This window comes from Parus major, chromosome 2, assembly GCF_001522545.3.
Source record: "Parus major isolate Abel chromosome 2, Parus_major1.1, whole genome shotgun sequence".
Lineage (NCBI taxonomy): Eukaryota > Metazoa > Chordata > Aves > Passeriformes > Paridae > Parus > Parus major.
The window spans coordinates 29,090,546-29,115,859 of NC_031769.1; the positions used below are offsets into that span (position 1 = coordinate 29,090,546).

Sequence of the window (25,314 nt, forward strand, 5' to 3'; positions counted from 1 at the left end):
AGTTCTAATGACAGGTTTTAATTTATGATCTCTCTGTCTTATCTCCTGGGAGTGTAAATGCTTTACTTTCAACTCTTAAAGATGTTTCAGTTTGCTTAAAAAAAAAGTCCCTAATGCATCTTACTTCAATTTTGGCATTTAGCTCCAGTCAATGTTCAGAATCCTGAATATGTAAAGACAAAATGTCAGATAGCTGGAGATCTGTTTAGCTTTCTAATATGCCTTTCAAAACAATCTCCAGGAGTACATAATTTCAAGGACAGAATTTCTTAAGGTTAAATTGTCCTGGGTGTGCAGCATTAGGTCACACTGCCTGTTTATTTTCAAACCCAGGAGGTGTGTGATGGGAAGTGTTCCCTTCTGGGGCTCTGTGAAGCAACTCTATGGTTAGGGCAGGACAGACAGATGAGTCATAGGTGGAAAACCATTGTGATACTGAACAACCTGACTGCAGCCACTTTCAGTGTCACCTCATTTTGAGGAGACTTCCTCTACCTACACTGTGCTGTTCACTTCTGACCCATCCTCAGACAGATAAACCTGGGAATCTGTTGAACTAGATCAGAGAATATTTCACATTTCTAGGTACATGCAGCTCTCAGGACTGAGTACAGCTGTTTTTTCCTTCAAGATGTGTAGATTTAACAGCCAAATTAAACCATAGGGAATCAGATAAATGAAGGTTTAACCTTGTGACTTCATTTTGTAGCTCATTGACTGGAGACATGTTGCGAAGCCAGCAGAGATTTTCATTATTCTCCAGGAATGTATTCACAAGGTCTTCAGAAAAGACTTTGGGAAGCCTGAAAGGTCCTTGCAGGCTGAACATCTTCTCTGTAAGCTGTCTTTCATGTCTCATCTCTTGCTCCAACTAAAAGCCTGTTTTTTGTCTTATGGCATTATACCCACTAATGGGTTGAGAATGGTCTAAGTCTCAATGATGATAAATAAGGGACAGGAACCAGGGAGATGTATAAACTTGTTACTGAAAAGTGAATTAAATAGAAGAGCAATCTCCGCCTCTCCTTTAAAGGAAATGGTGCATCCGGCATTAAAAGACCCTGTGACAGCTACACAGAGGGACTCCTCTTATTGCCTTGTGCACAAGGAACTCTGAGATCCCGTGTGAAAATCTTATCTTACCTGGCAGACCCAGAGGAGTCTTGAGAGTTTCCAGTAGCTAGCTTGAAATTTATAGACAGCATTGGTAAAATCCAATGATGAGCTATGGGAAAATGAGTGCAGTCTGGTGTGCCTTTAAACAATTTCAAACAAAAACACAGGGTACTACCACTGTTAGTTTTGAAGGGGAACTCAGGCAGAACAAAAGAAATAACCACTTCTCCGTTCCAAGACATGATTCACATTTAACTTTCTTTTCTGTCCCCTCTTTGTTTCTTTATTATTGTTATTATTTAATGTAATTTTTTCTTTCTCATATAAAAAATACAACTCTGCTACACAGTTGTCTGTGTCCACTACACTGTGATAGTCTTTTAATTGCTGAAAATCCAAGGCTCCCAGAATGTCTTGTTCTTTAATTTAAAATCTTTTTCCTACACAAAGTATCTGTAGAATTCAACTTCTGTAATATAATCATCCTACTTCATGAAAAATGCATACATGGTACTCCAACAGATATGCCACCATTAATTTGGTAAAAAAAATCTTAGAACACATTTTCAAGAAAAAGGATATGGCTGAAAAAAAAAAAAAAAGAGCCAGAGGGTCATGAGCTACATTTTCTTTGTGAGAATGGGGATTTTCATCACTCTTCCAAAGCCAGCTTCCTACAGAATATGATATCACCACCTGCTAAGCACATGGAGATTATATGAAGGAAGAGTTTATTCAGTGTTTAGTGAATTAACTGCTCATGAGAGGAGGCACATCAAAGACGTACTTGCTCAAGAAATATGTGTAGTAAAGGGAACCACAATGGAAGCAAAGGTACCTACTCCTCTGGTGCCCATAATGATCTTTACTGCTAAGATAGAGATGAGCTCTGCTTCAGTGCTCACTTCAACTCCTCCCCCTCAACCAAATGCCCAATTAGTGAATTCCCTGGATTCATGAAAATGCATGCATAAAAGGCTGGATTTCCCCAAAACTACCTTCCACATAAATCACCTTATTACCAACAGTACCATTCAGTGTTGACCTGAGACAAAGTACCTACCACTAACCTGGGGCTGGCTAGCATTCTGCAGTGTCTCCTGACCAGTTCCTTTGAAATATCAACAGGCACATTATGGTATTGCAGAAATGGGCTATTTTTACACAGGTTCTGAAATAAAGTTGTTTTAAATGCAGGCATTAAGAAAGGTTTTTCAGATTTATTGGTGAGGTACAGTGATTGCCTTTTTGCTGGATTAGCAGAGAAGGCTCTATTGTACAGGTTTGAAGTAAGATGAGTTTTTAAACAACTTTATTTTGTTATAAAAATATTTGCTGGTTGTTCCTAAGAAAATATCTCTTCCCTAAGTGGTAGTGTGCTTGCTGTAATATACCTACAGGTATATGTTCATTAAGCTCAGTACCATGGCTGCAGTAGACAGCAAAGCTAGACCATAGCTTTGTTGCTGGCAATCCCTGAGACAGATTCGACATCTAGCAGGCTTCTTCAGGTGCTCTGTAACTTGTCCAGCTATATCTGCCCTGATTTCAGCTCAGACTGAGTTAATTTTCTTCTTAGTAGATGGCACAGTGCTGTGTTTTTGTGTTTGGTATGAGAAAAATATTGATAGCATGCTATTGTTATAGTTGTTGCTAAATAGCACTCACCCTCAGCCAAGGACTTTGAAGTTTCCCATGGTCTACCAGTGAGCAGGTGTACGAGAAGTTGGGAAGAAGCATAGCCAGGACTTCTGGCTTGAACTGGTCAATGGGATATTCATGCCATGGAATATCATGCCAGTATATAAACTGGGAGAAGTTGGATGGGGTGAGCCAACCGCTGCTCAGGGACAAACTGTGCTTGGTCAGTGGGTGGTGAGAAATTGTCATGTGCAGAACTTGTCTTTCTTGGATTTTATTTTTCTCCTTCTCTTTCATTATCATTATCATTATCATTATCATTATCATTATCATTATCATTATCATTATCATTATCATTATCATTATTATCAATCATTATCACCATTATCATTATCATTATTATCAATCATTATCATTATCATTAGAATCACTATTATAATAATTATTATCATTATCATCACTATTATTATCACTATTACATTTAATGTTTTTTATTATTGTACTATCTTTGTTTCAATCATTAAACTGGACTTATCTCAATCCCCGAGTTTTTACTTCTTTTTTTTTATTCTCTTGCCCATCCTACCGAGTGCGAGAGGGTGAGTGAGTGGCTGAATGGAACTCAGCTGCTGGCCGGGGTTAACACATCCTTTCTTCTGCGCGGTGCCAGAAGCAATGAGAAAATGGATCAGCCAGCAGAGGGCAATGAAGGTCAGTTTTTAGAGAAGTTACATAAAACAATCTCAAAGCGGTCGAAAATGCAGGGCAAAAAGGTCAAATAAGAGCACGTTGTGAACCGCTGCTATACATCTATTTCTACTAATTGCTATGAGACCCAAGTGAACCCTTGTGATCATGTGATCTATAAACCTCCTTTTTAATGGCCACATTAAACAATGCAGTTCCTTATTTATGACAATGGAGTTAATAGTCATTTCAACAGGGGGAAAAGCCCAATAAAAATTATACTCTTCTAAAATAGGACAAACAGCTTAAACCAATAACCAATAGACCCACAGCTCCTCATATAAATTCTGTTTTATTGGTCTGTTCTGGGCAGCAGTTGTTTTGTTTAAGTTGATAACAGGTCGTTTTTCCCAAGACAATTAGGTGGTTGGATGAAAAAGAGAGAGGTCCAGAGAAGTCAGCTGTTGCTCAGATCAGACAAAAAAATATGCTTCTCTCAGTCAGACTCAAAGCTCTTTATCACAGCTCTAAATCCCATATGCTAGGAATAATGTGAATTTATAGTAAAAAACAACCCCTTTTGACTTGGGTGACATCTGCTAGGGATGTAACTTTTATCTAGGCAGCTGGGCAAGCCAAGAGAAAGCAAGCTGTAAGCATTATTTGCCTCTGATAGTCTGGGAAACATCTATTTGAGCCTAATTGTGGCTCTAGGTGCCAAAATTTTTTAAACTCATCTCTTGACATTGCTACACTAAGCAAAGAACAGCTTAGTATCAGGAAATGCCTGGAGTGTTAGGGGGAAATTGTATTTATTTGTTCTGTGGCAGATCCTAAAGGAACCCTTCAGGAGTGGGACCCTGTTGCAGCTCTGCTGTGCTGCAGAGGAAAGCTCCTGTGTGCTGAAGTTTCACACAATAGGTTTCACTGCTCTATGTGTCGCATCAGCTTGGCTGTTCTGGGCACAGCACTTGGCTTTTCTGTACTGAGCTTCTCACCTCAAAAAAGAATTAGTAATTCCTGCAATGTGAAGTGTTGTGACTGAAATATAAAAGCTAGATTACATAAAAGCTGGGTTGTATTTTAATACAGGATAAAAGAGAGAAAGCAATATTGCTTTTATGAATTTTATGAATATTTATGCATGCTATGAGTCCAAGAGAGAGGTCCTGAGCTGTTTAAATGAAATTAATTATCTTTGCCTCTCAAACTTTCAGCAGAAACTGGGAGCTATAACTGTCCTGGTGAAATTTCTGTCTGACCATTCAGAGTAACAGAGTCTGGCAAGTATACCACAGGAGTCCAGGCAAAAAAAAAAAAAAAAAAAAAAAAAAAAATTCATTGTAAAAAAATTTTTAAAAAAGCAAAATAGAACCTTGCAATGATGATGTGAATTTTGAATAGTCATGAGAAGGAAGAGCAAAGTCCCAGAGGAAGAGGAGGGGTGAGCCAACCACTTTGTGTTCCCAGCAGAGGTTCCTGGGTGGGATGCAATTGGCTGGTGGTTAGTGCCCAAATGTTCCTAGTTATTAACAGTAAAATGATAACAAAAGCTCTCAGTGCCTGTGTGAACTTATTCAGAAGGAATACAGGACATGTTACACTGTGTTGGACACAATAGGCAGATGTTAATAAGTACCTGTTTGCATATGAGATAATTGCTGCTTCTGGGTTTTTATGATGTCTCATCAGCTGATATCCAGAAGTCTGCCTGGCGCCAGATCGGACGCCAGGTGGGATCTACCTGGAAAGATGGCAAATATTTGACTTGGTGCTGATGAGGTGGATTTCAGTCATGGCTCTCTGTTCTCATCAAGAGAATTGTGGCAGAGCTAGTGGGTGTGCTTGAACCCCATCAAGTCTTCTTTCAGTGACTGCTGTGTTTTGCTTGTTCACTTGCCTGATCATTCTAATGCAACCAAGAAGTTATGCTGATGTGAGCACAACCGAAGTGCAACCAGAGTGGCTCTGCTCAGGGCTAGAGTTGCTGCTCCCAGGGGCACAATATCCCCGGGAGGGTTAGAGCCAGTTCCCTTGCAGGAGGAATTGCTGGGGCTTCTTTTGAGCAGATGGAGTCTACTGCAGGTGTGCAGTGGAGGGCAGCCTGTCTGCACTGTCCCTCTGCTGGGGCTGACTTCTCTCCTGGGTCATGGGGGGCAGCTGAGGATTTCAGGAGGGCAGGGCTGCCCCAGTTTAGCTGCTGTACAGTGTTTTAATGGAGTCAGTGCACTGTAATGCAGCAGCACTTCTGCCAGCCTGACATACTCTGCCAGCGCACATTAAGTGAAATCAGTGAGCACAATAGTTGTAGGCAAGTCACAAATAAATTATATTCATAGGCTTTAAATATTTTATTGTTTTTTTTTTCCCTGAGGCTAAGAGGGGTGGTAATTCAGTCTCCTATGTCTCTCCCACAACACAGACTTTCACCCAGCTAGTCCTAAGAATTTGAGGGTAGATTTTTAGACCTTAAAGAAAAATGTCAGCATTCATTGATACCTACTTAAGTGTGTAAAATAAAAATCCCTGTATCCTCAGCCATTAAATTAATCACTAGGTGGTTTTATTTCACTTTCCTGTGTTGAACCGTAGGAGAAAGAGGAAATTGCTGAAATATTTTTTTCTCTTCTTTTTTTTTCCCTTTGTTTTGAGGTGTTCCCATAATAGAGTGAAATGAAGGCACTAATCGAGGAACAGCCAACCTTCCTTACTCTTTCTCCCCTCACACCCATTTCCTTTTTCCATAGCCAGACCAGCATCAGCTATTTTGAGGATGGAGTGGGCCAACAGCTCCCAGAAAGGTGGTTCATAGCCAGGGGAGTGTGGCAGTGGCATTCTGGGACCCCTGTGGATGAGATGGAGGGCAGCTGAGCCCCGCACAAGCTCATTGCATGGGTACAGAAGCACGGTAACATCCCAGCAGGGCTTTGTGGCTGCTCGTATATCATCACCTTTGAGTTGCATGCAGATCAGATACTATGGCCAGCCAGTGCCTGTGCCCAAGCTTTTCATAAGAAAGTCTGCAATAGTAAAGTAATGAATAAGATTTTGAATTCCTATGAGCTTATAACAAAAGTGCAAGTGTTCAAAGCACTGAGAAGAATGCTTGGAAGAAGGTGACAGTTTGATGCATTCCAAGGAGCAAGATTAAAAGTTTTAAAACTTGTGACAGAATCACAAATTCTTGAGGTTTATTACTTTCTCTGCCATTCCTGCTTTGGCCTGGGTGAATCACACCCCATCCCTATCTTAGATGTGGAGAGTATTTTCTTGAATCCTTTTAAAACTGATCACTTAGCACTTACTTTCCCTCTGAAACACAGTATTAAGATTCTTTGCTCATATGAACTAGGTTATGCATCTTAAAGAGAGGAAGAGAAAAATAACAGAATAAATAATAACAAAATATAAAAAAATAATGAATTGCTTATTATTTTTGTATTAAAGTACCTGAATATGAAAGCTTAATTTATTTTTAAGCCACTTTGTGCCATTGCAGCCACAGTAAAAGGCATTTAATTGAATAAGGTAGAATAACAAAAATACCCAGAAGAACAGTTGATCAGAGACATGAAAAACGTTATTCTGTTCTGTATATTACAGAAAAATGGAGTTGAGAGTTGTGAAGAAAAATTTCTTAAGGGAGCCAATTTGTTAACTTTGGAAGTTTAACTTCTAGAATATTTTTCTTCTTTAAAGAACAAGTGCTTACTGCTTTATAAGAATCAGCTACAGCAATTTTCCTGTTTTCATCAAGAAAATGGTATGGTTTGTAAAAGGAAAAGAAAGACATAGAGAGGTAAAAATATTTTGTAGCCATGGCACAATAGGAGCTAAGAAATGATTTAGAGTATTTTTAAACCTGGCAATATTCATAATCTGACATAATCATCTTAATTGCAGGTAATAGAACTTATTTGTGTAAGGAATTCCCTGTAACCTCCTACAGAAAGCAGCAATGCATACATTCTTTAAAATTAAACTGCATGCTCTTAGGCTTATTATGTTTTACAATATACCTTTACAATGAGGAAGTCTTGTGTTTCTTAATAGTGAATTACAACACGTCTTCTTAGCTGAGAGAAATTGCCCACGTTTTGCTGAAAAGGTCAAAAAACAAACTGGAAATTTCCATGTTGATAAGAAAGACTGAAAGCAAAAAATATTATACATGAGGTAATGCAAAATGCATGTTGCTGTGACAGGCTCTTAGCCATAGCTGTTCTGAGCTGATCCTACCTTTTTTCTCCCCTGCTCTCTCCTTTCCCATCTTTTTCTTCTTTCCCATTCTTCATTGCTCCAAACCTAAAGATGGTCAGATATGAAATGCTGCCAGTCATGACTCCTAAGCTTCAAAAGGATCTCTCATCAGCAGTGACAGAGGCTCTTTTGTGTAGCTTTTGGAAGTGGCTCTGGCTGCTTCTGTGCAGGCAGGGAACTCCAGAGCTTCTCCTCACTCCAACCTCTCAATGCACCATCTGGATGTTGGAGGGGTTTTTGTGTATCTTTTCCCCAAGGCTTCAGGCGAGGTAAGGCTGCAGTCAGTGCAATGGTCTGCAGGGAGACGTCATTCTAGATGAATGAATACAAAGAAATGCATTTCAGTCCATCTCCCCAAAAGGTACTTCTGGTCATGTGTTTTTCCAGCTGAGAGTAGTCTTAAAACTGCAGGAAACATGCTAAACTTGTGCTGGGAATTCATCACCACATGGATGCATCACCTTAGGTACTGTAACAGAAAACTGTGAAAAGCAAACTAAATAGAGGTAATGCTAAAATATTTAGTTTATTACAATTGTCAGCAGTTTCTGAGGGTCAGGAAATAGTACTGTGCTTTCTGAGAGGGGATTTTATAGGAGCTGTCAGCTTGATTTCACAAGGCTTTGCTCTAATTTTTTGTGTCCTGCTCTGTGAAAATGTGAGTGCAAAATTCTGCTATACCGACAGGTCAGTTAATACCACTTAGCAAGGGGCAGACAATCTGTCAAGTGCAAGAGCCAGGGCGAGGTGACCCTTGTCGTGTGAGCAAGTGATACAAATTGGGTGAGAAGGCATCATAAGAACAGCCACAGTCAGTCAAACCTCTCATCTGTTTAATTCAGTACTTTGTAAGCTAAGGTGACAAACAGGGAATGCTTAGCAAGAGGATAAAGCATAGCGTAAATACAGAAACTGTTTTTCTGTAATACAGCTCATGAGCTGAGAGAGAGGGAAGAGAGTTACTGAATGAGGCTGTGAAAATCCTCATGCATCTCTTGCAATACAGAATTTTATATTGCCTGTGATTTACTCTTATGCAGAAAGATAGTGGTTATCAATGGCTTTGTTAATGTTAAACCTTGCATTTACTTAGTGTCAGCAGCAGAGTGCCAGCTCTCTCTGGGGAGCTCACATTCACTGCTGTTTCTCCCACTTCACGGATCCACTGGACCTCACCTCTGGTCAGTGATTCACAGTTTCAATGTCTTTCTAGATTATGTGGCTGAAGTTTTTGTTTTTGATGTCAGCATAAGGCACTGGGATTGTAGGAGTGAGGTTCACAACCTTCTGTAGTGACTTAGATGTGATTACTGTAGTAAAGCTGGGCATACATTTTTGAGAAAGAAGAAACAATTGAGAAAGAAAATTCCTGGGGAACTCCTACACCCTTCCTTGAGGATCTGAGGGATCTGTGAAACTGTAAAGCTTCATGGAAAGTTTCTTGAACAGTTTCTTGGTTATTATTACATTATTTTCATATGATTTTCATGAGTGGAAGCACTTTGGGATGTACTTTCTAGTATTTTTACTAAAGGGGAACCTAAAAATGGTGTGCTGTGAGTTACCTTTTAAAAATAGTTTTAGATGCTCTAAGAAAATGCTCCTAGAACATTTGACCATTGAAAACAAAAGATCATACTGAGTTTAAATCAGCAGAACCTTTTTGCACCTTGTGGCTAAAAAGATTTTAAGGGCACACAAAGGCACCACTGGAGGCAGAGCTGAGCAGTAGAGCAAGGAGGGGGTTTGCTGACAGTGCACTGTACAGGGGGTACAAGATGGTGCAGCTCTTTCACCTAGGCACCCCTCTAGCATATTAACATCTTTCATTCAGCATTTAACAAGACTGTCGCTGTGTCATGGCTGCATTTCTGGGCAGTGCCATTCTGACACTACCTCAGGGTAGAAATGCTTTAACTGTAACACAAATGTACCTTACAATAATGGAAAATCCTTTTACAAGATGGAGAGTAATGCACTCCAAACAGAGGAGTTCTGGTGGCCCCAAGCTGATATCTGCCAGAGCAGACAGAAAGATGAACTCACAACAGCAACAATATTTTACAATAATTTACATGAAAACCCTCCAGAATAACAGAGATAGGGGTTACTTTGAAAACAGACAAGATTTCTTTTTTTCTTAGCACTAATAATACTAAAATATTTTGTGTAAGAATTTTATTGAAACTACATGTTTCCTGAAGAAAAAAAAAATCCAGTTTTATTCCTCCCTTTTCCCCTTATTGCCATTTCTTCTTCATAATCTCCTCTTCCTCAGGAGGCTGTATGCAAATGGTAGAGTCTGAAAAAAAGAGGATACAGATGGACTATTAATTTTCCTTCTGATATATCTTACTGGCCAAATTAATGGAGAGCTTTTCTCCACTGTGACAGGTTTGTAGATGGACACATGGAAAAACCAATGGAAGCGTGTTCTTTTTAGTGTGTAGGAGGGCTGAGGACCATTTTGAAAGGTGGTTAAGCCCACAATATGTATTGTTCTGCAGCACCTTGGAGCCAAGGAATCTCTCTGTCTGACTCAGCTCCTCCCAGGTACGTGCCTTGGCTGTCCTCCTGCTCTGCTGCAATGCCTGCACCAACCCCAGAAAGATGTCCCTGCTTATCCATGTGATACAACCATGGGGACAGAGGCTGTGGGAGTGCCAAGGCATGTCACATGCTGTCTGGACAACTGAGGAGCCTGTTGGAGGGTAGGGATATGGGGAAGAGGGGTACTGCAGAATGCAGTAGCCTCACATTTTCCACAGTCTGAGTGTTACTGTATGGCAAAGGTTCAGGTGCATCATATGTGTGGCTGCAGGCATCCAGAGCCTCCTGAGAACATACTCTATCTTTTCTCTCAAAAAATATAAAAGGATTATTAACTTGCAGTGGGCGCTACCATGCAAGAGAATTTCAAATACTTACAAGGTCTCTATGACCCAGAGCAGTGCAGCCCAGCCCAGAGCTGTCTGGGAAAAAACACCTGTGGATGCCATTGCAAGATGTGGATGGGCCATTGGACACCAACAAGCAGTACCTTCATATGCATTTGCAAATAGCCTGAGACAAAGCAGCCAAAACTATTTACTGCTTTTGCCTCTACATTAAGGGCATGGAGTGGGAGGCTGGAGGCATATGTAATATCTGATGCATGTGATGCTCGCCTCAGAGGAGCCAAGAGTTGTTACCATCTCTGTGGTCTAGGCAGCAGAGGGATATTCTGGGAACCAGCTACAATGGCTCATGTGGTTGAGCTATTTAGACTTTAGAGCAGTGAGGTTTTCTTGATTCTCAGTGTTTTAATCCAAATTTGCAGGTCTTTACAACAATGACCTACAGATCTATACCAAAACTAACACAATCCCTTCTGTTTTCAGGCAAAAGAGTAGTTTGGTAATCTCCTATTGCAATCTTGTTCTTTACTGTAGAAGTAATTGTTCTGACCTGGCAACTCCAATGCCTTTTGTATTTACCCCAGTTTTGCACACCAAACTCAGGCACAGAATATAAACTATGGAATGTCTTGTATTTTTTTTTTTTTTTTCCAAACATCACATGTCATCTTGCTGTCTGCTTTTGCTCTAATTTGTGGGACTCCTTGTGTGAGAACATGGCCTTGGAGATTTTTGCCTCAGTTCTGTTGTGTATTTGATTCCTCATTGTGCTCACAACGACAGAGCCCCTTTCAAGATTCAATCTGAACTGGTGAATTTTTTGCCTGTAATATTCCAGCTGCTTTGTAAAGGCTGACTTCAGGGACTTGCCACAGACTAGCAAGGTATTTGTCCTCAGTTCCTAGGAATTATTAAAAGGGACCCCTCATGTCTCAGCCACAAAACTGCATAATCAGATTCAAGTATGGAAGAATTCCTTTTCCAGGTTATGTGATTAAACCCACACCTCTACAGGCATGAAGGAGCCTGGGGACAGGATGGCAGGCAGGAGAACCCCATAGTCCAGTGCCAGAAAGGCACATGGTCTCTCCCAGGGCTGTCTCAGCAGTGCCTTTGGCCCCATGTGCCAGGGATGACAGCCAGCACTGATGATGGCACTCTTTGGACTGAGGGGCACACTGCCTAGGGGTATGGGACAAAGTGCAGGAGGCAGGGAAAGAGCATTTTGGGATCAGTCAAGATTTACTGTGGGAGGTTTAGGGGAGGGAAAGAGAGGGATAAGGGCAGGTTGGGGAGGAAGAAATGTCTGGGGAAATAGAGTCAAGGCCGGTTGTAGGTAAACAGGCTGATAGTCTTTGGTTTTTCTGGCCATCCTCTGTCCCTGGCTAGCTCATTTTGTCCTACCTTCTTATTTACTCAATTTCTAACTATCTTCCCTTGTGAGGGGACTGCCTGCTGTGTACATGTGTGCTGGGAAGTCTGCATGACAGTAGCTGGAGCTGGGCCATGGTCAAGTGAACCACATAACTATGGTGCCAGCAGTCACTCTGAGTGGGAGTGTACAGTGTTTAATAGCTAGCAGATATCAAACTGGTCTTGCCAGTAAGTTGAATAACTGTCTTGAGAGCCAGATATCAGCCTTTTTTCCCCCATCTTCTTTTAAAAGTCATTCTCACATGGAGTACAATGCTCAACTTGCTGCAGCATAATCTCATAACCAGCCCCTTATTAATAAAAACCTGTTGAAAACTTCATTTGGCAAACAGTGTTTTAATAAAAATCTGCCTTTGGAGTCTTTCTGACTCTTCCTTGTTTTGAAGACACCTACTGCTAGCAAATAAAATGTGAAATTCTCTTTGATGCCTATTCTGATGACTACACTGTTTCAGTGTTTCAACTGGCTTTCCAGCATTTTCACTACCTGTTTGTTCCTAGCAATAGGTGTTGATCAGCCATCAGTTGAACCCTAAGTGTGATAGTTGATTCACACACAGCAACAAGCCTTGCTTAACTTCTGCATGAGACTAAAAGCATTTCTAACTGGCTTGCACTAAATCTTTTTAAGAATGTAGCTCCTCAGAAAGTGCCTTTTCTTGCCTAATAGCTTTTCTTGGTGGAGCGGGTCCAGGATAAAACACATAATTAGAACTTGTCATGCCTCAATCACTTCAGGGCAAATAATCCAGATAAGTATTTTTGGTTTTACTAGTGGGTAAGTGGGTAAATTTGGTATTTCCTGTGACATAATCCAAATTTATGGCAGCAGACTTATTTGTATGCCAGATCATGTACAGGGTGCAGTCAGTTTGGTGCCACAGCTTTTCTTGAAGATGATTCATATCAGACTTATAAACATAACATAACATTATCACATCAAACAATGTCTAATATCTATTCTTGGAAATGAACAAGAGTGATGAGATAAGGCTGTAACAGAACACCAAAGCTTTCCGGAAATTAGATCTTTTTCACTTTAAGTCAAAATCTAGATTTCTTTAGGCCTATATATATATATATATATATATCCCCAAAGATCTCTCAGAAAATTATTCTTATATGGTTTCACATTTAATGTGATTTTTTTGTAACAATATCCTGTGGTATTAACCTGTCATACCTGAATGGAAAAACTAAAAAGATTAAACTGCAGAAAAGTTTTATCTAAGAAAAGTATGTGATAGGTGGATCCCATAATAGTCAGGTGTGGGAGTTAAAATACAGACAGACCTGAAAACAGAACTGTACATTGTGGAGTTAAAATCAAACCAAGTATAACCTTGATTCAATAGAATTGACTCATTTTGAGGCAGACATGGCTTATGCAAATAGTCCTGGTCAACATAATTGCTGACATAATCATACTCTGTCCAGCTTGTGATAAGGCAGCATTGAAGGAGGGAAATTGCTTTCATTTATTTTAGGTATTAGCTGATGCACTGCTATTGATACAGGAGTTCATCCTCAGAGAGTGTTCTCAACTGGGTTAATGCACAAAACCTCTCTTGGAAGACCACTGTTAGCATTTCATTTGCTGTTTAGCACATGAAGCAGACTTTGCCACTCTACAGCGTGCAAAATTTTTTTGGAAGGGCAAATCACTTTTGCTGTCAGGTTTCTATGTTATTTTTCATTAAGTGGTTCTACAGGAAGGGCCCAAATACAGGTTAAGGTTATTTTTTCCATATTTCCTAGTACTTGACTTTGCTATATCTGTAATATTTTGATGTGGTTGTGCCTGTGTGAACATATTGGGTGGCACTGGATTCCTGCAGATATTCTTTCTCAGGCTGCATCCAAGACAGCTCCAGCTATGTCCAAATTAACTTTTACTATACAATATACAGCTGTGTACAACTCACTTGTAATGTTAAACTATAAGCCTGAGAAACTGATTCTTATGACTGAGAGAAAACTCTTACTGAGGCTGGTGCAGTAGCAATTTATTATGCAAGTGATTTGCTAGATGTGCACGGCGGATACAAACGCTTTGCTAAACAAGAAAAGTGGTTAAAAACTGTGTAGTGTTGGTTTGGTGATTCATTTTCATGGAAAGGCTGAGAACTTGGTGAAGATTGCACTGTTTGTGGTACTCATTCTAACCTTCTGCAAATAAGAAACTGTCTTGCTAGAATGGCATCCTTATTAGTTCTTGTTTTATTACCCCATCCACATCTTAACTTTTTTTCTCTGCAACTGTAAGCCATGCAACTAAAGTGGCAAGCAAGGAAGAAGCTGAAGCTACTCTTAAGGCTTTCTACGCTGACATGTTACTCTCAGAATTTATGGTAAAAAATTAGTCCTACCCCTGCAAATAATTGGCTTTTTTTTTTAAGGTATTTTAAAAACGTTACTGAATCTTCTGTTTAGAAAGTGGAAGTCATCCATCCATTGACAAGCAGGAAAATCTCCAGTGTAGAATACTAGTTCAGTTTCTAACAGAGCTCTCACAAACTATGCTGCCTTGTGTTTAAAGGAATAAATTGGAGTTTTGTCTGAATGAAGACTTCACTGGAGTAAAGGCTTCATCTGAGGACTTTAGTCCTAAAATTAGAAGCATCTCTTCTGATGAAAAGATAACATGATTACTGAAGAAAACTTTGATGACTAAAATTCTCAAGACTGAAATAAAATTAGTGTTAAATAAATTTGGTTTGCTGCCCAAGGCATAGCTAAGCAATCAGATTTCAAATGATTGGTCTCCACCTTTATTCAGCTTAAAAAATTGGGGGAATTTAAAGGCCAACAGCTTTAAACTAAAAAGTAAGTTTACACTACTGATCATTACAGATGAATTGAGTAAATACAAAAGATTTCAATATTTGAAGTTGTGCTAAATATTGCGGTATTTTTCTGAAGTTCAAGGTTATGAGTGTTTCAAGTCCTATATTATATAGCTCAGAAAAAGCAGGAACAATCAGGTTAGTCTGCTCTGTACTCTGTATCTTGAGCATTATGCAATGTATTTCTGCAGCAAAATAATTTTCAGAATATACTCTTAAATATTTTTGTACCATCAATATTTGAGAGATAAAAAAATATTTTTTATTGTTAAGATATTTTATTGTGACTGTTAAAAATAATTTATTAGATTGGTCTTTGCTACATCAGCTCTTTGGTCATCTGTCTAATAAGCAAGGAGGGAAAACAGTCCAAAAATATGCAAAAGGACAAATATATTAAGAACAGACAATACATTATTACAGTTAGGCAGTGTGTTATAAGATGTAATGGCAATGAGATTTTGGGTGAAACAGAAACCAGACTGTACCATGAGAGATGTCTGTGGTTAATATGATGAAGATAGTAATCTCTTTTGGAAAAAAAAAAAAATGTACTAATGCCAGTGAAGACAGGGCGGGAATTTAGAATTGTAGCTTGAGAGTAGTGTTCACAGTGGATTCTTGCTGATTTCAAATATGTGGATAGCAGCAGTGATTCTTGCAGATGAACTTTCATTGAAACTATTTTAAGTTCCCTGAATTTGTTCTGCAGTCACTTGTGACAGGGGTGTCTCCAGATGCTTGTCAGAAGATCCCAAGTGGCTTTCTCCCTGGCTTTGCTCAATCAAAAATTATGACTTTAGATCTGGTTTTATTTGCCTTTTTTAAACATACAGGTCCTGAATGAAGTTCAGTCTATTGTCTCTGGAGTAGTGTCTCATTAAGTAGAGAGTCAAGGTACACGTGGTGCTCACTATCATGTGTTCTACATGCTTGCAGCATTTAAGTATTTGTTCCTTTAGTCTCTGCCCTGAAGTTATTTCCCACCAAAATCAGGACTGTCTTAGTCAAGCTGGGATGGGTGGTGCCCACAGGTTAATGACTATGTAAAATTTGATTCATTTCTTATTAGACAGCATGTCAGATTAGATGAGTAAGTGCATTATCCCCACAATTTTGTGAATTGTTTTAATAATAAAGAAGAATATTGTTGGTGGAACTGTGAGAAAGGATCTGGAAAATAGAATTGTTTCTGTATAATTCAGTGCACACTACCAGTCCCAAAACCAGAAAATGTAAATCTGCTACATACCCACTGCATATGTTTATCCTTGACAAAGCCCAGTTCCATTTCATCTATATACACACCTGTAGTTCATCCTGACTCCAGACACTAGTCCTGATGAATCTTTGGTTCGTTGCTGGGGGGATGCCTGAGCTGGTGGGCTTAGCTAGAATCAGTGCTAGTCATTGCTGGGCTTCTGCTATGTAAGTATTCTCCCCCCATTGCATTACAGGGCCAAGCCATTCCTGCTCCCTAGGGGAACAGAGCTAGGGTGCCCAAATACTTTGGCACTTAGTGAGATGTGTTCACCACCGTGGTGCTGTTCAGACTGCAAGAGTTGGATGTGCTGGGTGGGCCCCCAGCCTGCCTTGCTGAGGAGGAAGCTCAAGTTCTGCATTGCACGGGAGTTTGTAGGCACAGAGGTGGGAGCAGGAGCTGTCAGAGAGTGGGTCAGGAGGTTAATGGTCTGGATGGCCCAGAGGTCAGGGCTCAGCCTGACTAGTCTAGGCACAATCCCATCTTAACTGGTAAACAGAGTTCCCTCCACTGTCACATTTATTTATATTTGGGCAAGTTCTGCCAAGCATTCTAAACTAGCATTTTATACTTGCCTCTGGGAAGATGTTGAAAGCTTTCAGCTCCCATTAAACTCATGCTTTGCATAGGTATGGGTAAACCTTTAGTGCACTTTTCACTTCTCCAGTCTCAAGACAACAGGGAATAAATTTTCTCTGATCTATAAAAGTATGGTGTCTTTCTTACCCCTGTGTAGGGTCTGGGACCTGGGCATGATCCAGTGGCAGGTGTTGGTGACTGCACCAGCACTCCTGCTCTGGACCTTGGTTTCCTCAAGGAAGAAGCCCTGATACAGTGACCAGACACAGGCATCATGCCTGAGGCAACAGGGATTGGGACTGCAAAGGACATGACCATCCATGCCTGCTCATAGTTCTATGCTGGCACTTTACTGGCACAATAATTGCATTTTCCAGCCGAGACTCTGTTCCTACCTGTGACCAACATGCTCTTCCGGAGCCCTGGAAATAACTTCACAGTTTAACCTACTTTAATGCAGCTTTCTGCAGCAGGCACTGAAATTTATATCCACTCATCTTGTATTCCCAGTGATTCCCCCACAGTCTCTGGCTTTGGGCAACAAGTACAAGTCTACAGAACTTGTGTAGCTGTGTTCTGGTATAGCCAGCATAAATTGCTGTTTTCCCATCAGTGGACATGTTTGGACATGAAAGTATTAAATCTATGAGAGAAAAACTTTGAGAAGGTTGATTGTGTCTTCTGCATTAATCATCATTACCACCCACACTCTTAAAAATATTCCAGAGAATTCTGTGTCAGGTAGCACCATATGTGATTAAGATATAAATTCCTTAGCTTTGAGTATAAATAAAGAGCAAAGTATTTAAAAAATATTATGATTTCCGGTTATAATTTAATTGCCAATCATAATTTAATAAATTATTTTATCACTGTAAAATATTAGTAAGACAATGAACAAGAAAAAAATGTTTTTTCTTTAACTGCTATCTCCTATTATTCTAGAAAGTTTTTAAGGGTAGAAGAGAGAATTTCATCATCTTAAGTGTTCTTGAAAGACAATTTTTGCACATGTGAAAAGCAGGGCAGAGTGTAGCGACAGACTGCATTATTTTGATGAAAAGTCTTACAAGTCGCCAACACGGTGATAAATGTTCTGTGATACTGAACTGATTATTTCCCTTTTGCCTTTTGTTTTCCCCTCTCTTCTTTCTACTTGGGTTATTATTCTGTTTAACTGGCATTTGGAATGAAACCAGAAAATAGATAATTTACAAAGGAGATTAAAAATTACTATCCAATAGAAAATTTCTCTCTGATTCCAAATTTCTAAAAGAATCCACCCAACCCAATTTAGGTCTAAATTGTATTTGAAACTATGTCAACCAGATTTTAAAGTTCACAGTTAATTATGAAACTCCCAGGTAAATGAAAATATCTCTCAATTCAAAACAAAGGCAAAATATTTAACTGATTTGCCTAGCCTCAAAAACCTCAGGAACTCTGTGCTGCACCTCTCTGAGTATTGCATTATATTATATTGTTCCATATGCTGGGTACACTGTTGCAACTCTCTCTAGGGAGATGCACCTTTCCTGTATCCCCCAGCAGGGAAGAAGGAAAGCCAACCCTTTGAATGGGAGCACTAATTACAAATCCTGCATCCTACTACCAAGAGCAGAGAAGACTAAAGAGAAGTTTAATGTGCTGAGTTTTTTTTCCTTACAGCAGTAATGCTGTTCAGTGATACTCCCCACTCCCTCAGTTAGCTCTTTACAATAGCATATAAAATGAGAAACTAGACAAAACTGAAAGTCACATGTGACAAGGAAGAATTTAACACCCAACAGTTGCATGTTTTAGGCCTTTCCCCCTCTGTTATGAGAGACAAACCAGTTGTGTGCAACAAATTCACACTGTGTTAACTTTTATGTCTGTGGATGACATCAAGATAATATTTTTGAATCATGTAAGACATAAGGAACCTAATTCTCCATTTGAGATCTTCTTCAGAGGTGAAGGTAGGGGATATTTTTTCTCATTTTTGTAAGACAGATTCTCCTTTCTTCAGACTTTGCTCCCTGCTTTTCTGCTTGTTCAGCTGGTCTAAAGCTTATAGAGTTTTGATGGAATATCTATTCAAGTAGGAAGTGTTCTTGCTTAGGCTTTATTTTATAACTTTGTATTCGTGCCCTTTAATTTTTGATCTATTAAAATTTCTTGGAGTACATAGCTGCCTGCAAGTAGATACACTATCTAGTCCAACCACACAGTGCTTTCACAAGAAATGCTTTAAAGCTGTTTATGCAGTATCCTTGCATCCTATCATTAGTTATCTTATCATTTGATGTGTATTAATAAGTTGGAAGATGCTGAGTAAATAAGGTCACCCCTTTGAAGTGCCTGACTTATTTCCATTCTGCAGCTGGAAATCACCAGAGGATAAAAGATAAGCAATTACAGGGTAGCAGTATTTAAAATATAAATCTGTGTGAGCAAGATATGTATTTCCTGCATTTCCTTGGTGCAGCTGAGGTTGTAGGGCCCCCTCAGAACTAGCAGCTGTGTGCTGGTTAGAAACACAGTGTGATGTACAGAGGACACCCCCACAGGCCCACACCCTTTGTTTTTTAGAGCAATGGCATCTTGAGCAAAGAAAGCAGAATTCTGCAGCACATTTCTAGGGTAAATAAAGGCCTTTAGTTTAATTAGAGCAACACTTAAACCAGGAAGGCCCTGATCTCTGCTCTGTGGTGAGCAGTGACAGGACCCATTAAATGTATATTCTCATTATAAATTGTAATAGGTGAATTTTTCTTACATCTGCTCTGCTGTTAATATTTTTTGTTTTAGAGGTCTCTGCATGTTTGTTACAGCTTAAGAAGTGGAAGTAAAGCTATTACAGCAGCCTGCTCTGGCATCCTTTGTTGTCCATGATAGGACTTTCATTGCCTTCAGTGGGAACAGGATCATACACTTAATGCCACGGTCATTTGCCCTGAGAGACTCACTTAAGAGCTCTTCAGTCACCTTTCTAGAAGCTTTCAAACTGTTGAGTCTAAGAGTTGGCAAGAGGTTTGAAACTGAAAAAAATCCTGGCATCAGACACCTGGTAACATCATTAATCACTGGTGCAAAAAAAAAAAAAGAGATCAGGAACACAGTGCCAAATCCTTGTTTGGCTCCATCACATTTTTATATAATGGATGAGCATAATGCTTTATCAAAGCATAGAACTCAGCTTTCCTTCAATATGTAGACATAAAATGCTTCAAGCACAAAGAAACAAATAGCAGCATGAGTCTTCTTGAGTGCCAAATAATTATTTTTTTCTTTCCTTCCATAGAAATTCTAAAGCACATTACAGGCTGTTGCTGTTATGTGGGGAACAGGTCTGCTCGGGCCACAAAAGCGTGTCTGCCTCTAGGATCTCTTTTGTGATAATTGCCACGGTATTACAGTTTTCTTCTGCAGTGACAGGAAATGAAATTCAAATTTTGCCTTTCTGCTTAGACCACATAGCTATTTAGCCAGAGATGGTAAGAAAATACTCTGCAATTATGCTAGCTGAGAGTCTATTATCCCTTCAAATCCATGGTCTGCACAGAAGGGAAATCTGAAAGGACTATTTCAGTCATTTAGGGTGTATGTTTCTCTGGCACACTCATAATCTGACCAAAGCCATTATTTGGAAGTCAGTTGCACTCAATCATTTTGCCTGCTAATGAGGAGTTACTGAATCCTCCAAGCATTAATCCCATTTAGGAAAACACAAAGGCAATCTGTACCTTGTATCAAGCAATTATGATTGCATTGAGCTTGAGGAATTCAGTTATTTGTTTGAGGTTGTTTTTCCCACAACAGACCCTGTAAATAGAATTATCAAGCCTTTCAAATGCTAATTTGTTAAGAAAAATATAATGGCTAATAAAGACAATTAAGTTAGTATTGTAAATACTGGACTGCTGGACTAAAGCTGCCATTGCTTGTGACTAAAGTGTGGCACAACCCTGTGGAACTGCTAAGGCTGGAAACTGTCTTCCTAGCTGAATAAAGAACATGTAGGTATTAACATCAGTCACAAAAATATGTTTCATGCAAGGTAAACGTAACACAGGGTCAAAGAAAATGTGGCCTGATATGGACATTTTTTTCATACAATGGTAGTTAAGCAGGGGATACTGAAGATCTGAGACTGCAAACTGAAAACCATGGACAAAAAGTTGAGCTGGCATGCAGCTGGATAAATACATCACGCAGTGGATGAGCAGCTAGTTCACAGGTAGGGTGCCAAGAGTTATAGTAAATGTGGGTATATCAGACTGGTGACTGAACTCCATAGAGCTCCATTTTAGGTCCAGGACCCTTCAACATCTTCATAAAGGACTTGGATGCAGGACTGGATGGTAAGTTTGCCAAAGACACTAATTTGGGAGGAGCTGGTGACTTCCTCAACAGCAGAGAGGCCCTGCAGAGAGATCCCAACAAATCAGAGGGTTGGGTAATCCCCAGCCATATGAAGTTTAACAAGTGCTGGATTCTGCACTTAGCATGGGGAAACCCTGGATATACAGACAGGCTGGGGAATGAGAGTGTGGAGAGCAGTGCCACAGAACAGGACCTGGGGGTCCTGGTCAATGTCAGGATGAGCATGAGTCAGCAGTGCCCTGGCAGCCAGGAGGGCCAACCCTGTCCTGGGGGGCATCAGCACAGCATGGCCAGCCAGGCCAGGAGGGGATTGTCCTGCTCTGCTCTGAGCTGGGGCAGCCTCACCTCGAGTGCTGGGGGCAGTTTTGGGTGCCACAATGCAAGCAAGATATAAAATTATTAGAAAGGAAGACCACAAAGATGGTGAAAGGCCTTGATGGATAGCCGTATGAGGAACAGCTGAGGTCACTTTGTCTGTTCAGGATGGAGGAGACTGAGGGGAGACCTCATTGCAGTCGCAACTTCCTTGTGAGGGGCAGAGGAGGGGAAGGCCCTGATCTCTGCTCTGTGGTGAGCAGTGACAGGACCCAGCTGAAGTTGTACCAGAGGGGGTTCAGGTTAGATATCTTGGAAAGGTTCTTCACCCAAAGGGTGTTTGGGCACTGGAACAGGTTCCCCAGGGAAGTGGTCACAACAGCAGCCTAGTGGAACTCAGGAGGTGTTTGAACAATGCTCACAGGCACATGGTGTGACTCTTGGGGTTTCCTGTACAGGGCCAGGAGATGAACTTCAATCATCCTTGTAGGTCCCTTCCAGCTCAGCATACTCAATGATTTCATGATTCTGTGATCAGTAATATGGCACTGTTGGAAAATAAAACATAACTCAGAGATAAGAGCATTATATAAATAAAAGATTGGAGATTGTAACTCTTTATGCCATGCCTCAGCAAGAGCCCAGCTATGTTTATTTGCACTAAACATGAAAAAAAAAGGTGCAAAACTTTTAGGTCTGAGCTCATGGATGTCAATGTATGTTTTGGGACAAAAAAACTGACAGGTCTTTTTCCTCCTTTAATAAAAAAAAAAAAGAAAGACATGATTGTAGATTGTGATTTATTCCCTTTTAATATTTTTCATTCAGAAGACAAATATTGTTTATAAAATTGAGAAACAGAGGTAAAACATAATACAGTGTGTATAAATCACGGAGTCCTTGATGTCTGCAAGTTTATGCTCATATTTGTAACTTGTCTGGTCCCAGCTATGTTGCTATAGAAGTTGTTTACAGAGTGCAAAACAGGACAGATTTCCAGTGTTTGGTGCTTCCGCTTCATCCAGAAATACTGTGAGATAAGTGCACTGCTGTTTCAGCACTTCCTCTTTCAGTCTCACTTGGAACAGGAGCTCAGGGAAGTGGAGCAGAGGAAAAGTCAGCAAGAGAAGGGCTCTGTTACAGCTGGAGAGAGCAGGAGAGAGGCACTCGAGAGGAAAATAGTGCAATGTACAGTAAAAATATCAGCTTAGTGCCTGTCCTTCAGATAGACAAGTCGAGTTCCAGTGAACCTCATTCCCCTCTGGCCATCCTTACTCCCTGCTGCCTTACTCTCTAAGTGAGACCATTATAGGACAGAGTGATCAGGAAAGAGTCATTGGAAACTCTGAAAGTGTGAAGCCTGCCTCGTAATCTCACGTGTCTTCACTATTGGTCTGTGTTAGCAGAAGAAACACCAGGCTCACTAGACTCCTCAAGCAAAAACCACAGGCATCTGTTTTGAAAATTCAGCCAAATGTGAAAGGTGCTCTACAAATTAACCAGATATAAATCACTTGTCCGTTTTTTGTTTGGTCTCCACAGAGATCTAAGATATTTTTGAAACTCTCTAGCCTTTTCCAAGACCAGATTTATATTTAGACAAAGCAGAGCAGAAATACTGCCAATGTAGGATGTATTTATTTCCAACATGAATGACCAAAATCAGCTTCCTCCAGGCTGTCACAGACTTCAGACTGCTCTTGAGCATGAGCACAGGAAAAGGTGAAAAAGGGCTATGTATGTGTCATGAAGCTACTTCAATGACAAATAAGAAATTGAAAAAAAACTCGGTGGACCCAGTTGTACTTAGCAAGAAGCAGAGATATGTGCCTGAGATATGACTCCCCTCTTATCAAGAGACCACTGACTCCACAGTTGAGCTCTTTATTTCTGATTACTGCTCCAGGTAGCTCACATGTATATCTCTCACTCTGCTTTTTTTTCTAATTTGCTGCTCTCACAGATGTTTGCTTACACAACACACTCTTACTTCCACGGACATGAGCAAAGATCCATTTTATCTAATCCCCCACTTGCAGAGGGGTATCAGCTCTAAATGTTACTTGTTTGTGTTTTCACAGCTGTGCTTACCTGTATGGCTTTGTGCCCATCTCTGTGGGAAAAACACCTGAGCTTAATGAATGTAAAAGTCCAGCATGAGGGAGGAAATTACTTGGGTCTTCCCACTTTTCCAAGAGCAGAACCAGCCTCACAGGAATCACTCAGATTGAGTATGGGTAGGACACTAATTCTGTACAGCTTGAAATCACTACAATGAAACAACTACTACTACTACTACAACTACTACTAACAATAATAATAATTATTTTTAATCTCCTTCCCTATCTATATTCTAAGCCTGTGTTGCTTGTGTCCACATTTTACCCATTAAATCGTGTTCTTGGTGCTGCTGTCACCTGCTCACAGTGGTAGAATATTTTGATTAAAGATCATATGTAAATGTTCTGGGATAGGAACATGAAATGCATGTGTGAGTAAGCCTGCACCTCCTATTTTTTCTGACTTCCAGACTGGGCTGGGAGTTAATAATTGTTCTTGCACTAAAATAATGCAAGGAAAATATCTGAAAATACTTAGCTTTCAGAACTGTTAAAAAAGCATAGCTTTGTTTTCTTTGTTATAAACATGCATGTAAAACCTTTTATATATTGATAATCACAGTAACAAAATATCCACATTTTAAATTCAAATTTAATTGTTTTCGGGGCTGGCAGGTCAACTTCAATTTGAAAATCAAGTAAGAGTGTATGGAACTTATTCAGAAAGAACAATAAAAAAGCAAATGTCAAGAAGATGTATGCTATAAAAACAAGATGGACAACACAGTTAAGAGGTTATAAAAGAAAAAGGTTATATCAAAACAAACCATTTGAGGCAGGGTTTGGATGGTCTGAATTTTGTGAAACTAAAGCAAGTAAAATGAGAGATAAGGTCTTTCAAATTCTGCATGACCTCAGATGTGAGTGCGGAAGCATTTCTGTTGTGGCACTGGAATCACAGGAGATGTGGTCTCAGATGATGGAATTGATAATTAAATTTGTGCCAGGAAGCTATACCTTTTAATGGCTTTGCAGTTCCTCTCCCATTATTAAAAACAAATAAAAATAAAAAAATCATGCTTATTATGGAAGTGGTTGAGGATGACCAGGACCAGAGCCAGGCTGCGGTAGTCACCCTGTCAAGAGAGAGTTTGTAGGCTGAAGAGAGTTACCTGAGAAAAAAATAACACCAGGAGCCATCTTTGTCCCCATGTGATGATGAGAGGCAGCAGCTGTCAGCACTCCCTAAGTGGAGAGCAGGGATGTTCCCTTGGTAGCACAGTGATGAACAAGACCTGCTCAGCCAGCACTGTAGGAGGGCCTGTGGGCATGGTCCACAGAGGTCAGCGATAAACCATGCAGAAGAGAATGAGCTGTGAACCCTTTCCTCTTGCCTGCCTCCCTCTCACTCTGGGCTGGAGGGAGAAGGACTTTTCCTGTTGTGATCCATAGCTGGAGCTTCTCTGTCAAACCTAAGGGCCCTATGTTGTGGCTTGTGAGGAGTCATCTGGCCTTGCTTTTTTTCTCCCTGTGTGTTTGAGGGTGGGTGAGTAGAGGCAATATGGCTCTGCAGTACAGTAATGCCTGGGGAACCTGATGAAATGGAAACCCTGGGATTCGGTAATTATTTTTAGTTGGGGAATTTCAATCTACACATTTGTGCATCCCAGAAAAGCCTTACTTTAGAAGAATGATACTCTCTGTCCCCACAGCTGAAACTGGGCTTTAAGCTAAAAGGAGAGACTTGCAGCAGTCTTTCTCTAGCTAGAAGTATTATTAGAAGGTGGTGGCTTTACTGAGGTTTTTTGAGCATCTACATCAGCTTCATGGGCAGTGCACTTGCTAAGCTC

At 40.2% G+C, this 25,314-nt stretch overlaps 1 protein-coding gene across 1 annotated transcript in view; it reads right to left on the bottom strand.

The window, feature by feature from the left end:
- AGR3 (anterior gradient 3, protein disulphide isomerase family member) overlaps window positions 1-25,314 on the bottom strand; it is a 144,691-nt gene that overhangs the window by 27,006 nt on the left and 92,371 nt on the right. Inside the window, exon 2 of the mRNA XM_033511872.1 lies at window positions 7,684-8,016. The gene's annotated coding sequence lies outside the window, so the exon portion shown is untranslated. The remainder of the gene's footprint in view (window positions 1-7,683; window positions 8,017-25,314) is intronic.